The following is a 16195-nucleotide window of genomic DNA, read 5'->3' on the forward strand; positions in this document are numbered from 1 at the left end:
TTGGATCAGAGCTATCCATGGTGTTTTCTTGGTAAGGATGCTGGAGGGTTTGGAATTTCCTTCTCCAGTGGGTCCTTTTGTCAGGCAATCCAAGGTTAAGTGACTTGCCCAGGGTTATACAACTAGGAAGAGTTTGAGGCTTGATTTGAACTCAGTTCTTCCTGACCCTAGCCTCAGTACTCTAATCACTGAACCACTTAGCTGCCTCCTTGGCATACAGAGGTTAAGTGACTTGCCTGAGGATACATAGCTAGGAATTAACTGAGGCTGGATTTGAATTAATTTCTCCCTGACTCCAGGACCAGTACTTTTATTCACTGAGCCACAGCTGCTTCTAAATAAATGTTAGTTTTCATTATTTGGAGTCACAGGACATGATCAAACACTATCTCTTATTCTCACTGGCTGAATCACTTAATCTCTGATCTTTGGTTTCATCAACAATATTTTTCTGACGGAGGAATTTATTAGGCTAAGGTACTCCCAGAATGGAGACTTTGTCCCCCATTAAAGATTAGCATCTTTTATGCCACTCCTTACCTTAGAGAGTTTCCTTGGAGTGCCAAGAGTTTAAATAACTCAGCCAGGGTCCCAGAGCTGATAGGTGTCAGAGGCTGACTCCAATGCCAGACCTTTCCACTCTGCATAGACCATACGGCTTTCTCCCTCATCTATAAAATGGGGATATTATTTTTTAGCCTTCCTCCCTCACAGGATTATCGATGAGGACTGAGTAAGATAAGACATGCAAAGTCCTTTGTGAGTATCAACACACGGTATGAATGTAAGCTATTCATTATCCAGATTTTTGTTTCACTCTCAATTCACTTTGTCTGGACAAGACACAACGTCTGAGAGCAGGAAAGAAAGAAAATGTGCAGGAGACTCTGAGGCCTTGGCCCCTTGTCCCTGAGAAGAACAAGGGAACACTATTGAAAAAGAAGGCTCCCAGAGTGCATTCAGAACACTCTTTGCAGAGAAAGCTTTGAGGCTATTAGTCCTTTAGCTCTTACCTTAGAATGTCATTACAGCCTGAGAGGCTGCAGAAATGGCTTGTTGTCCTTCAGGAGGAAAGCTAAGATGTTGTATTAGGCAAATTGATAGGCTCAATAAGATCCCCAACAGCAAGGTAGAGAGTCCACAGACAAAGGCTTTCATAGAACAGAAGCTGTTTTTTTCTCAGCATTCTTGGATTTTTTTTCTCTCTACCCCAATTTAGTTTTTTTTTTTGTCTCCCAACAAACTCTTCTGACTTTTTCAGATTTAACAAGATCATTTTCCCTTTCCCATAGCCATAATCCAGGCTATATAGCTGAATTTTAATAGAAGCAATTTTTTCCCTAAGAAACTTGAGTTCCATAGAGGGAGGGTATTATGTGGAGGATGAGAATGTTTAAATCTGCTAAATCTTCCAATCCTACATTAGATTTCCCAATTCTACAATGGAGGTGATAACGCCCAGCCTTTTCCTTCCTACAAAAATAAGTTGGAGAACGAATGGAAATCAGATGCTTTTGACGCATTGGTGAGGAGTCTTTTTATGTAAAGAATCATCACTATGTCTAGTAGGAAATTTTCAGACTTATTAAAGCGTTTGAAAGACTACCAGGTACTTTCAATAGGTTGACCCTCTCCTAAAGGTTGAGCCTTTGATAGAACAGCCCTGGGAGGAAGAAACAAATATATTTCTGTTGAATATAAGATCCCTGAAGATAGGGATTGTTTTTAGTTTTGCTTTTTTTATCCCCAGCACCAGAATAGTATCCTATATTTAGTGGGCTCTTATTAAATTGACTGAGCATTCAAGTAGAGGATATGGCCAGCAGCCATGGGGAACAGAGTGGAAGACAAAACCAGGAGAAGGGAGCCATAGCAAATCTTTTACAGTACGTTCTGGTTACCCACAATGCTGCAAGAACAGACAACCACTATGCTCCAACACCTCAAAGGGGAGAAGAAAATAAAATCAAAGAATTTAAGGATGAAAGGAGTCTCAGATACCATTGAGTATAATCACATCATTGTAAAAATGAGGAAACTGAGGCAGAGAGAGAGTTCTGTGTATATTTAGGCAGAACTAGAAAATAGTTTTGTTGACCCACTTACTAGTGTTCTTTACACATGCTATTTTAGATGGCCTTTTTCATCTCTGGTATAAAATGTTTTTGTGCCTTTCAGAGTCTGATGGGGAGAAGCAAGTTCTATGATCCCTTTGTCCCTGCCAAAAAGCTTTTAATTAGGTACCACAAAATGGTTATTTAAATAAGCTTCTAGTCCAAATGGATACATAACTTGGATATAAATGAAATTGAGAAGCAAAGACCTATCACAAATACAAATAGAAGCGTGATTGACTAAATAAAGAATAGAGAGGATCACAGAAGACCAAATGTACAATTTTGATTACATGTCAGAAAATATTTTGTACAAATAAAACCAATGCAATTAAAATAAGAAGGGAAGTAGTTATCTGGAAGAAAATCTATGCAGCAAGTTTTTTTTTCTAATAAACATCTGGTATCTAAGACATATCTAGGAAACTGATTCAGATGTATAAGGTGTCCTAAAAAGTACAGAGACACGCTATATAAGAACATGAGGTATTGTCCATAGGTAAATGATCAAAGGATATAGATAGACAGTTCTCAAAAAAAGAAAAATAAGTTATCAATAGCCATATGAAAAAATATTCCAAATCACTAATTATAAGAGAATTGTAAATAAAAACACCTCTGAGGTTCTATCTCAGATCCATCAGATTAACAAAGATAAGTGAAAAAGGCAAATATTATTAGAGAGATGTGAGAGGTTAGGCACCTTATTACACTCTTAGTGAAATTATGAATTGATTCAGACATTCTGGAAAGTATTTGGAACTATCCTCCTTTTCCCCCACAAAATCGCTAAATTGTACAACTCATAGGATTATACTCTAAAGAGATAAAAGAAGAGAGAGAAAGCACATATAGATATCAAATATTCACAGCAGCATTTTGTTGTAGGAAAGAGCTAGAAAATAATACTTTGCCCACCAATGGGAAAATGGCCAAAGAAATTATGGGATATGAATAATTGGAATATTATCAGGACATAAGAAATTACAAAAGGGATAATTTCAGAGAAATATGGGAGGAGATGGATGAACTGATGCAGTGAAATGAACAGAAATAAAATTATAAAGAAAAACATTTTGGAAAGAATTGAGAAATCAATGCAATGACTTAATATAACTCCAGAAGACCCATAATGAAACATGCATCTCACCTCTTGACAGAGATGACAGATTCAAGATACAGAATGAATTATACCAAATTGTACGTTAGCAATTTTTTTTGTTTGTTTGTTTTATTTGAACATGGTTATTAATTATTTTCTTGCAGGGTGGAAAATAGTGATAGGGATGTTTAAAAATATTCATGTAATTTTCAATGAAATAAGCATTAAAAACTCATAGAAGAGGACAGCTAAGTAGTACAGTAGATAGAGCATTAGGCTTGGATTCGGGAGGACCTGGGTTCAAATTTGACCTCAGACACTTCTCAGCTGTGTGACCCTGGGCAAGCCACTTAATCCCAGTTGCTTAGTCTAGAATTGATACTAAGATAGAAGGTAAGGGTTTTGAAAAATGCACAGAATAGAACAGAAGGAGGTTAGGCATGGAAAAAAGACAAGTGAAATTGTTTTGGAACTAACATGCTTAATTTATTATATACTTAAAAAAACATGCCATGCATGATGGAGATTCATGGTTTAATTACAATCTCCCTTTTCTGTTCTTTGAGTATGGAAATGCATGCCTTTGTCAAGTTTAGAACAACAACAAAAAGGCTGTGGTTTTCATGAATTTATAGGTAGAGGATAAATGAAGGAAGAAGCATTTATTAAATGCTTACTATATGCAAAACACTTTTGTTTTACATAATTTGGTATGAAATTTAATTTGGTATGAAAGATCAGGTTAAGGGAGCTGAGTTATCCAGATCCTGCTCTGCGAATCTCTCTTCCTCACCTTCCTTACTGACCTCTTCTAGGGCTCTGTTATGATTAAAGACTTGAGCCTTAATGATAATTATTGTAGAACTGTGAGAGAAAGGGTGTATGGATACAATATTGGTGGAATTATGCTTGGTCCAGCCATTCTGGAAAGCATTTTCTTCACATTTCCTCATTCCTTTTCCCTCCAAAAATCACTAAAGTGTACCACTGCTAGGTTTATACCTCAACCATATAAAAGAGAGAAAGCATATATCTACAAAATGTTCACAGTGGCACTTTATCGTAGGAAAAAAACTGGAAAATAAAACTGTCTTCATCAAGGGGGGAATGACCAAAGAAATTACAAACTGATGATATAATGGAATATTATCAGGGTATAAGAAATGACAAAAGGGCTTGTTTCAGAGAAAACTATGAAGAGTTGGATGGATTAATACAGGTTATAAAGAAAAACATTTTGGAAAAACCAAAAAACCCTGATCACTCAGGAAAGCTTCCTTAATGATGTCTTTGCAAATGTTTGAATGATCTTCAGCTCAATTGGCCCAATCAGGATGCTGCTAGAGTTCCAGGCTCTAAGTGAGATGGATGAAGACATTCAGGATGACCCATGGAGTTCTGCCCCTTAAGGTTCCTCCCAATTCTAAGTTCTTAATTCTCCTTAAACCAGTTGCCCATGTGCCTTAGAGAGAACAGCAGAGTTTTCTCTCAGTCTCTATCCTTCTCCTAGACTAGAATGACGTTACACAGAGCATCAGCATCTGCACTGGTAGCTTATTGCTCCGTAGCAACACTTCTAAGGCTATGTACAGAGCAGTGTCACTGAACCACATAATCTCAACCTGGGAGGAACTTTAGGGCCAGTCTGTTCTAAAGTATACCTGATCAGACATCTTCTCTACTACATCCTTGACAAGTGGTCAAGCTTTTACCTGAAGATTATCAGGACAAGCAATTCACTACATTTTGATGTGACCTATTTCATCTTTTGATAGCTATAATGGTTATGGCTTTTATGCTTTTAGCTGTTCTCTCTGGGACCACTAGAGAAGTTAACACTCTCTTTCACATATTACTCTTCAAATATTTAAAGAGAACTATCATGTACCCCCATGCCTGTGCTAGAACAAGCTATAAATGAGTTGGTTGTTCAATTTCCAGTGTGAGCATTTACCCTTTAGAAATAAGGAAACTTACATATCAGGGTTTGATTTATTATTTTATTGATTGTATAGACTTAAGAAAGTAATAGAGAAAATATTATTAATTCAGAATAAGCTTAAAAGTGTGAATAGTTTATTTTCCCCCTCCCTACCTAGTTGTTAAATATTTATCCACAGACATTTATGCCCCAAGGACTCAATCCCCATCCAAAATCTTTCATTCTTTAGGTTAAAAATCTGACTTCTTCCAAGGAATCCTCAAAGGACAGGGAATTCAGGACTTTCACCATCCTGGTTGCCTTCTTCTGGACATCATCCATCATGTCAATGCCCCTACTAAAATATGACACCCAGAAAGGAGTAAAATATCCTACACATCAGCCAAAACATAATGGGACTAGCACCGCTTTCCTCCCTGGCACTAGGTCTCTATTATTGTAATTTAATAGACTGCTGACATAAAATAAGTTTAGTACATAATATAGCTAATATCAATAGTTAACATTTCTATAAAACATTCATATTTAAATGAATTTTAAATATAATTCTTGCCTTCTAGAGAAAATAAGATATGAAGGGGGTTAATACTAACCTCAGTAGGATTCAGCAAAATGATGTGGCAAGGAGAGAGACAGACAGAGACAGAGACACAGAGAGAAGAATGATAAAGTGTTCTAAAGGGAGAGTTCTAGGAGCTTTCTCCCCATCTGGGCCATCTGGTCCTGAGAAACTAGCCTTAGTCTTTAGTCTTTTACCTTATTTTCCTCCATTCTAAAAGAAGTCTCTGATCCTATGAAAGTCTAAAGCCCAGAAAAGTGAGCCAAAGGTATCTGAGAGTCAGAATCCTGGCCAGCCTTTGTAGATAGCTCAGAATCAACATCCTGAGAAGCAAGAAGTGACCTTCTGAAGTGACATTCTGGGTCCAAGCCAGTAGAAGCTGAGGGGAATAGTCGACCAGCAGTTATACTTCATTGGAACATCAATGGCATGTAGGAACTATCTAAGTTTCAAGGCTATTCCCTTTTTCTAATGAAGTGGTCAAGCTCATAGATTTGTTTGTGCTCTATCTTTGCAGCAAATGGCCCTTTGCAAAAAAAAATAATTGATGTTAAGTAGTTAAATGGAACTTGAGCATGTCACTATCATCTAACAATGGATGAAAGACTTCCTGAAGGGACTCAAGCAGGTGGTCTTAGAGAAGAGAAGCAATCTCTCCCCAACCCCAAAGGGTAACCTAGAACTAGAAGTTGGATACTAACCTACCTGGCCATAGGGGAGACATCCAGAACATTCTTACCACACTTGGAATATCCTTTTCCTTCCACTTCTACTTAATTCCTATCAGCCCTTCAATGTATGACTCAAATTCCCCTCCACTATTCAATATATTCAATTTAATTTGTAGAAATTAATAAAAGTTTACTGTGCATAAAGCACTATGTTGGGCAGTAGGAGGGAAATCAAGTTTAAATAAAACATGTTCTCTGCACTCCTGGAGCTCAGAGCCTAGTAGGGAGGCAAAAGGGAAAAAAATTACATGTAAACATAAACAGAAAACTACAATATATAATAATATATTAGACAGCATGAGCAAATATATGGAGGTCGGATAGATTAGAGAAGAGCATGGTTTGGCTGGAGTACAGAATGTTAGAGATAGTGTAGAGAATGGATAAAATGTTAGACTTCAAACAAGGAACATGTGGGTTCCAAACCCTCTTCTGATACATTAGCTGAATGACCTTGGACAAGTAATTCCATCTCATTAAGTCTCAATCTCTTCATCTGTAAAATGGAAGGGATTGGATTGGATGGCCTCTTAGTCTCTTCCAGCTCAAAAGTCATATCCTATTATTTTATGATGAATTATAGAAGATAAGATTTGGAAAAAGTAGCCAGTATCTTAAGTGGATCCCTTATATGTTACTGGTGGAAGGAGTATCTCCTTTGTCAGTATTGATATCACCCTGAATACACATTCATTATCTAGCTTACATTATCATTATTCTTTCTTATCTTATCTCCTTTCTTAGAATACAGTATCCATAAAGTCAGGGATTATGTTTTATTCTGCTTATACCTCACCATGGGATCTATCACAGTGTAATGAACAGACTAGCTATTCAACAAATAATTGCTAAATAAATGAATAAATCATGTGGATGAAGCTAAGTGGCAGAGTAGATAGAATGGCCTGAGTCAGGAAAACCTGCCTTGGTCACTTGTTATCTTTGTGACCCTGGGCACATCTCTCAGTTTCCCAAGCCTCAGGTTCCTCCTAGGTAAAATGAGGATAATAATAGCACTTCCTTCCTGGGAGTTGTTACAAGAATCAAATGAAATAGCTGAGGATTTTTCAAAAATCTTTGTTGAATTTTAAACTATTAAAGATTAATCACTTCACTAATCTTACAGCTCTATTTAAATATTGTTGTTCAGTGGTGTCTGACTCTTCCTATCCTCATTTGGAGTTTTCTTGGCAAAGATATTGCAGTGGTTTGCCATTTCCCTCTCCAATTTACTTTACAGATAAAAAAACTGAGGCAAACAGGGTTAAGTGACTTGCCCAGGATTACATAACCAGTATGTGTCTAAGGCTGGACTTGAACTCAAGTCTTCCTGATTCCAAGCCTTGAGTTCTATCCATCGTGCCCTCTATCTAGCTGTCTATTTAAATGTTAGCTTTTGTTATTACTACCCATAGGGTAATCATCTATTCAGATTTTTTTAAAGACACAGAAGGTGGAAGCAAGAACAATTAAAGGAGGATAAACAGAAAAATATGACAGGGTCCTTCAAGAATGCTGTTAGGCATGATAAAGCTCAGAATGAGCTTACACCAGAGAAGAGAGTTTATGAGCAACAGCAACAAAATCCTGTGATGTTATTATGATTTTTTAAAAGCTAAGCTGGGGAAAAGAGGAGGTGAAGAAAATAATTAGCACCATTGCTCCAGGGTGGATGAGACAATAATCTGATGGCTCACTGATTAGGAAGAGAAGACAGAGTCCTTTGATTCGGTTTGCTTTTGGTTTTTCTGCAAAGGACAATGATCTTCATACTGGAAAGGACAGAACAAAAGTGGCTAATAGGGAGCTAAATCCTAAGACTAGTAAAGAGAACTCTTCAATGCTATGGATGTGTTAACTCAACAGACTTAAGACAAATCATATTATCTCTCTATACTGAAAAAAAATAACAAAAGTTATTGTTGAGGAGCTGACTGTGATCTTTGAAAGACTGTGGGGAGCTGAAGAGGAACAGCAGGACTGGAAAATGGTAAATATTATCATGATTTTTTTCAAAGGAAAAAATGATTTTTGCAAGCTATAATCCAGTAAGCTTGACTGATTCCTGATAAAATTCTGGAGGACATTATTAGAGAATATTTGGTGAATATCTAGAGAAGAAGTATAAATTACAAAGGAAAAACAAAACAAAACAGGACTACTTCAGCAAGAACAGGTGTTACCATGTTAATTAACTATTTCTTTTTCCTCCTTCCTTTCTTGTCTCCCTCCCTCCCTCCCTCCCTCCCTCCCTTCCTTCCTTTCTTCCTTCTTTCCTTTTTTAATAGACTACTTTGTTAGATCAAGACAATGCTATAGATGTGATTCATTTAAATTTAGTGAAGCATTTGACAAAGTCTTCAATAAGATTCTTGTGGAAAAGTTGGAGAGAGGTGGGCTAGAGGTGCAGTGAGGTAAACTCAAGACTGCAGAATGGCCAGAAGCAAAGGAGAGCCATTAGTGTTTTGCTGTCAACTTGGAAGGAAGTCTCCAGTGGAGTGCTCTAGGCATTGGAGTTGGTCCTAAGATATTTAACATTATGATGTAGCTAAAGAAGTAGCTAGTATATTAATCAAATTCGCTTATGAACAAAAAGCTGTGAGCTATACAGAACAAGAAGAGTAACAGAATCAATTTTGAGAATCTAGAAATTTAGGCCAAATGTAGTAAGGTGAAATTTATAGGGCTAAATGTAAAAAGTCTTATAATTGGGTCAAAAATAAATTTAATGAGCAAACTATACGACTGGAAACTAAAGGGGTGCTCATCATTTGAGGAATGGCTGAACAAATTATGGCATGTGAATGTAATGGAATACTGTTGTACCGTAATAAGTAATGAAAGCAACAATTTCAGCAAAACAGGCAGAGACCTATCTGAACTGATATAAGATGAGTTGAGCAGAACAAGGAGAACAATGTACACAATAACAATTCTGTAAAAATAAACAAGTCTTGTGGCAGGTAGGTGACCCAGTGGATAGAGAGCAGGGCCTAGAAATGGGAGGTCCTGGTTCCAATTTGGCTTCACACACTTCCTAGCTTTGTGACCACGGGGAAGTCATTTAACCCCCATTGCCTAGCCCTTACCACTCTTCTGCCTTGGAACTGATACTTAGCATTGATTCAAAGATAGAAGATTAGGGTTTAAAAAAAATAAACAAATAAGCCTTAAGAACTTTGCAAGCCTTAAGAACCCTGATCAATACAGTAACCAGACATGATTTCAGAGGGCAAATGATAGAAACATGCTAACTTTTTCCTGAGAGGTCATAAATTTAGGATTCAGAATTATCTATCTATCTATCTATCTATCTATCTATCTATCTATCTATCTATCTATCTATCTATCTATCTATCTGTCTATCTATCTCTATTCATCTATCTATCTATCTATTTTTCTATCAGTCTATCTATCATCTATCTATCTATCTATCTATCTATCTATCTATCTATCTATCTATCTATCTATCNTCTATCATCTATCTATCTATCTATCTATCTATCTATCTATCTATCTATCTATCTATCATCTATCTGTCTATTGATCTATCTATCATCTATCTCTTTCATCCATTGATCAATTGATCCATCCATCCATCCATTCATCTATCTATCTCTTTCATCTGCCACCCATCCATCCATCCCTCTCTATCCATCCATCTGTATTTATATGTATATATAGGAGTGTGTGTGTATTTTGTGTATTTCTATGTTTTTTAGCTATATACATATCTATTTAGTGAATATGACTAATATAAAAATTTGCACTGCCTGACTATATGTATTTGTAAGAGTTTAATAGTCTATCTGAAAATTATGGGGGAGTTTTGTGATTTGCAGACTCAATATGAGTCAATTGTGTGATAGGACAGCCAAAAAAGCTGACACAACCCTAGGCTTCAATAAGATAAACAAAGTATATAGGGTTAGGAATGTGATGGTCCTTTGCTGTAGCCCGCTCTGGTCACAAATCATTGAATATTGCATTTAGTTCTGGGCACAACATTTTTAAAAGGACATTGACAAATGTCTAGAGAAGGGTAACTAGGCTAATGAAGGACTTTCAGATAAGGTTATATAAAACTTGATTGAAATAAATAGTGATGTTTATCCTCTGGAAGTGAAGACAGTATGGACATTATGGCTCTGTCAGATATTTCAAGAACTTATTATAGGAAAGAAGGCTTAAAACTTTCTCTGCTTGGCCTCTGAGGGCAAAACGAGAAGTAACAGATATAATTAGCAATAATGAAAATTTGGGTAGGATGAGAAGAAAGACTTCTTACCAATTATAATTATCTAAAAGTGAAATATGCTTCCATAGAAGATAATGGGTTTCCTCTCACTAAAAGTTTTCAAGCAAAGGCTAGATGAATGTCAGGAATGTTATAGAAAAAGGATTCCTTTTCAAGAATTGATCAGACTAGGGGGCAGCTAGGTGCCTCAGTGGGTTGAGACACAGGCTCAGAGACAGGAGGTTCTGGGTTCAAATCTGGCCTCAGACAATTCCTAGCTGTGTGACCCTACATAAGCCATTTAACCCTCATTGTCTAACCCTTACTGCTCTTCTACCTTGAAACCAGTATGTAATATTGATTCTAAGATAAAGGGTAAGGATTTAAATAAAAAGAATTGATTAAACTAAATGGCCTATGAGGTTGCTTTGAACTGATATTCTACAATTGATTCTGTTAATGAATAGAGTGAAGGAAAGATTAAAAGGTGTTGAGTCTCATTCATCTAGTGAGTGGCAAAGTCCCTAACCATGGATTTTTGATCTTTTTTTTTTTATCTCCCAGTTTCATTTCAAGATTTCATTAGTCAATAGGTTAGGCTGACATCCCTGAGATGTGAGCTTTGCTAAAATGATATCCATTGGTTATAAACCTCCATGAATATGATACTTTATTATTGCTGGGACACAGATGGAATGAGTCTTCCTCCATACTCCATCTTGATATTCTGTAACTACCTATCTTTGTCCCTGAGAACATTTTTGCCCCTTTCAAACTCGTACTCCTAGCTATGGCGGCAGCAGATGCCAGGAAAAAAAGTATCCTTGGATCCTGACAGGAAATTAGGGCTCAGAATGTAGCAGAATTACCATACCTCTGTACTTCCAATGCCGATTCCTATTCTTTCCTCCCTAGTGATAGACATACCTCAAAGAAGTCATCTCTCTTAGAGGAGGGTACCTGCAGAGCAATCAAGAGCAGATCCATTCTTTCCTCTTCCATAAACCCAAGGGCTTACAATAACCTGTTCTCTACTCCTAAAGAGTAAGCAATGGCGCCTTTTCAGCTTTTGTTAAAACTTCTCTCCTTTCCTTAACAAAGACCATTTTTCTTATTTAAAGAAAAGTGTATTGGTTAATTTCCAGAAATATCTACTATCTCTCAGGAATATTCTATCTAGAATTTTAGTCACTTCCTAAATTACAATAAAGGCAATTCACTACTCCTTCAACTTACCAAAGAAAGTTTTGTCTACAAGATAAATGGTCTTTCTACTCTCTTTATAAAATGATGAACTGCCTTCAAATGAAGATGACCATCTCCCCCTCCCCCCCCCAGGAAAACAGCTTTGAGAGGGAGAGAATGTGTGAATTCTGAGCATCTTCTTGCCAGATGGTAATGCCCCGCATCTACCCCAGCAATGGCTCTTATATCACATCAGCCTTACAAAGTGACATCTTGGCATGATACCTATTTAGCCTCCAGTCCTGAGAACAGGTCTTTGAGCTTTGATTTAATTACTTTTCTCCTCAGTCCACCATATCATTATTCCTTTCCTTGTGTTGTTTCTGAGTTTACCTGGTGAATGGGGACAACAATTTTCTCTTTATGACACCTCCCACCTGTCCCTTTTCTGTCCTCCGGGGCTAGAATGCACGCTTGACAACTTTCCAAAATCTCCCATCAGCCCTGCATGGTAGATGATAAAGCACCACGCCATGATGTAGGATGAGTTGTAGCTGTGGGAACAGTTTTTAAAAATTCTCCTAGAGACTGACTGAGGTGATTTCTTGGAGGATGGGGTGGGGGTGGGATAATGAAGAGCAGCCGCTGAATCTTTTCATTGTCAAAATTACTTTGCTGTTAAAATCATTTACTATGTTTTTGGGGGAATGCCTGACTGATTGTGCTAACCACTTTTGCAGAAATATTGACGGTTTCTCAGGCTGTGTCTGTTCCCCAAGTACACATAACACATAATCCTTGGCAAAATTACTAAAGGAATCATTTATATGGGCCAGAAGACTGCAGTTCTGCCTGGAGAATTGCATTATTTCTTATCTCAACTACACTGCTGTCACTCTAAAAGTGTGGCTGGTCCATGGCTCCCCCGAGACCTCCTACTGTAAGACCATGTTGCTTCCCCACAGCCGCATTACAAGATAGCAGCTCCACCTTCTCCCCTTGGCACTATAAATCGGGTAAAAGACAAAACAGCAGATGCCCTGCCTTTCACCTCGGTAGAGTGGTTGGGGTCTGCCCCAGCCTGGATCAGGGAGGCAAGAGGAACTCTGGTCTGGTCCGGGCTCATCCCAAACCAGAAAATTCACTGGAAGCCCGTTCTACCTTAAAATTCTGGAAATTAGTGTGACTCAGGGGAATTTCTTGGAGTCCTGAGCTAACTCAGAACCCCATGCCTGTTCTGCCATATACTCAAAACCCTCTGATGAGCTGCAGAGATAATTTTACTCAATATTTATTAAACACCAAATCATAGAGTTTGGCTTAATCAGTCAATCAATCAACCAATTAATCAGTAAGCATTTATCAAGTATCTACTACATGGCAGGCACTATGCTAGGTTTTGAGGAGACAAAGATAAAAAATGAAAAAATTTATGCTTTCAGGGAGCTTCTATTCTATCTGGGGAGATAATACATGTTGGTATCTATGTATGCTATGTATCTCTCTATATATAAATACTATAAAAATGTAAATATATAATAAATTCAAAATAAATAGAAGATAGCTATGCAGGAGGGAGAAGTTGAGGGAAATTTAATGAATTTAATGAAAAAATCACTAATTTCAAATACTACCTTATCTCTTTATTATTTGTATGGAAGATGCACACTTGTTCATATAAGTTTTGTACTTCTTGATGGATTGTTTAAATGTATGGGCACATCTCTCAAGAGGCATGGATGGATAAATCTGAAGTCTGACCCAAACTTCTCCAAAGGACCCTATGAATTTCTGCCTATAGGAGAGCTGGAGAAGGACTGTCACTAGGTACTCACTCCTTACCTCCCTTGTTTGCAAGAGGGGATGTAAGACTAGAAATTATATCCATTCGACTCACTTTACATTGCTGTTCTAAGGGTACAATAGGTTCAGAATAATAGCCATTCCTCTGGTTACCCTCTCTTAGTTTAAGAGAAGAAGATATATTCCAAAACTCTTTCTCTAATAAAGGTCTCATTTCTCCAATATATAGGAAATGTATTCATAAAATTAAAAAATAAAAAATAAAAACAATTTTCCAATTCATGAATGGCTGAAGATATGAACAAGTAATTTTCAGAAAAAATCAGAGTTATCAAGAATTGCATGGAAAAATACTCTAAATCACTATTGATTAGAGAAATGCAAATGAGCACAACTTACACTTATCAAATTGACTAACATGATAGGAAAGGAAAATGACAAATGTTGGTGGAGTTGTGAACTAGTCCAACCATTCCAGAGAAAAATTTGGCACTATGCCCCAAAGGCCTATAAAACTGTCATACCCTTTGGCCCGGTGATACTACTGCTACTAGGTCTGTGTCCCAAAAAAGGTTGTAGAAAAGGACCAATTTGTATAAAAATATTTATAATAGCTCTTTTTGTGATGGTAAAGAATTGGAAATTGCAAGAGGTGCCCATCAATTGGGAAATGGTTGAATAAATTGTAGTATATGATTGTGATGAAATATTATTATGCTATGAGAAAAACTAGTACCTTTGTGCTATTCTTTGGGAGGCCAATAAGAGAAACAGAGTCTTAAATAGATAAAACTCTGAGACTCCTCTTTTGACGCCTTTTATGATCCATACCTTGTCTTTTTGAAACATATCCAAGGCTATAGCCGCTTCTCAAGTGGCTGTGCTCTTTAACTCTTTAGTTACTGCATTTATAAAATTTGCGTGATTATTTTAAAACTTTGATGATTTATCACTTCCAAATGAATATTAATTTAAACTTCACTACATCCAAATTGTCCCAGATGAAAACTTCTTAACAATGTTTCCTACACTATTCCAAAAAAACCTAGGAAGTCTAATCTGAACTGATGCCAAGTTAAGTGAGTAGAACCAGGAGAACATTGTACACAGTAACATTAATAGTGTAAGGATGATCAGTTGTGAGAGATTCAGATACTCTGCTCAAAAGAAGAATCAAACACAATTCCAAAGGACCCTTGATGAAAAAAATGTATCTATCTCCAGGGAGAGAACTGATGAACTCTTGGGAGCAGATTGAAGCATACTTCAAAATTATTATTTTTCATGGTTTTTTAGTATGGATGATTTTTTTGCAACATGGCTAATGTGGAAAATGTTTTGAATGACTTCACATGTATGACTGATATAACATTTCTTGTTTTCTTTAGGCACAGGAGGGACAGAATTTGGAACAATTAAAAAAAATGAATATTAAAATGTTTTAAAATGTAATCTGGGAATTTAATGAAACAAACGAACAAACAAACAAACAAATATATATGTATATATTTGTTTGTTTGTATATATATATGTATATATATATATATACCCAACCTTACATTAGCCAAATTAGCCCCTATCCCACTAAAAGCCAGTTACATAAAGGATTATCACAAATGGTAAATAGTGAATAAACCTATTAATCTAAGCAGAAATTGGAGAAGTTCTATGAATTAGAATATACCAGAAATATAAAATAAATGAATTTTCTAGGAGCGATATGATATTTTAGCTTAAACCTAAGACAGAGGTCCCATCTTACCTAAAGGCAAAATTTCTGAAGTCTTTAGGGAGGTAAGCTGGACATCAGGGGCATGTTAAGGATCTGATTTCTTTATTATTCTTACATCTTCCAAAATCTTTCTCTTTCTTATACAGCATGCCTCAAATTGTCCATTTCTCTCCCCAGGACAGTTCTGATATAAGAAATGTTTTTTGGTGATTTGATGGTAGTGATGGACTATATCCCCTTTCTCAATAGCAGAGTCAAAGCTGGAATAACCTTGGAAAGAAAAGAAATAAAGAAAGAAGAGTTCAAGTTCTCCTGGTCAAATGTCCCAAGGTCTTCACCTTTCTTAGTTGATAAATATGCCCATTTTCAACATCGGTAAGAATAGATTATTATCCCTTTTTTGAATATATACTATTGAGTTTAAAGATGAGGCAACAATAACATTATTTTTTTTCAAATTTAGGAACTTGGTAGATAGATTTACATCATAATACAATATAACCCAAAGTCTACTCACTTGACAAAGACAGCCATCTGGATATATCTACTTTTTATAAGCAACCAGTAAGAATAATAACTCACATTTATTTAGTCCTTCATTGTTTACAGAACATTTCACTTACAACACTCCTTGGAAATAGGTGTTAGATGAATTGTTATCTCCATTTTGCAAATAAATAAACTAAGGCTAAGGGAAGTTGGGTGATCCTGGGCAAAATCTTTGCCTTACATCTACTTCACTTTCCTCATCTGTAAGAGGAGAAGAATACTAGCACTAACCTACCAGGGC

This window comes from Gracilinanus agilis, chromosome 1, assembly GCF_016433145.1.
Source record: "Gracilinanus agilis isolate LMUSP501 chromosome 1, AgileGrace, whole genome shotgun sequence".
Lineage (NCBI taxonomy): Eukaryota > Metazoa > Chordata > Mammalia > Didelphimorphia > Didelphidae > Gracilinanus > Gracilinanus agilis.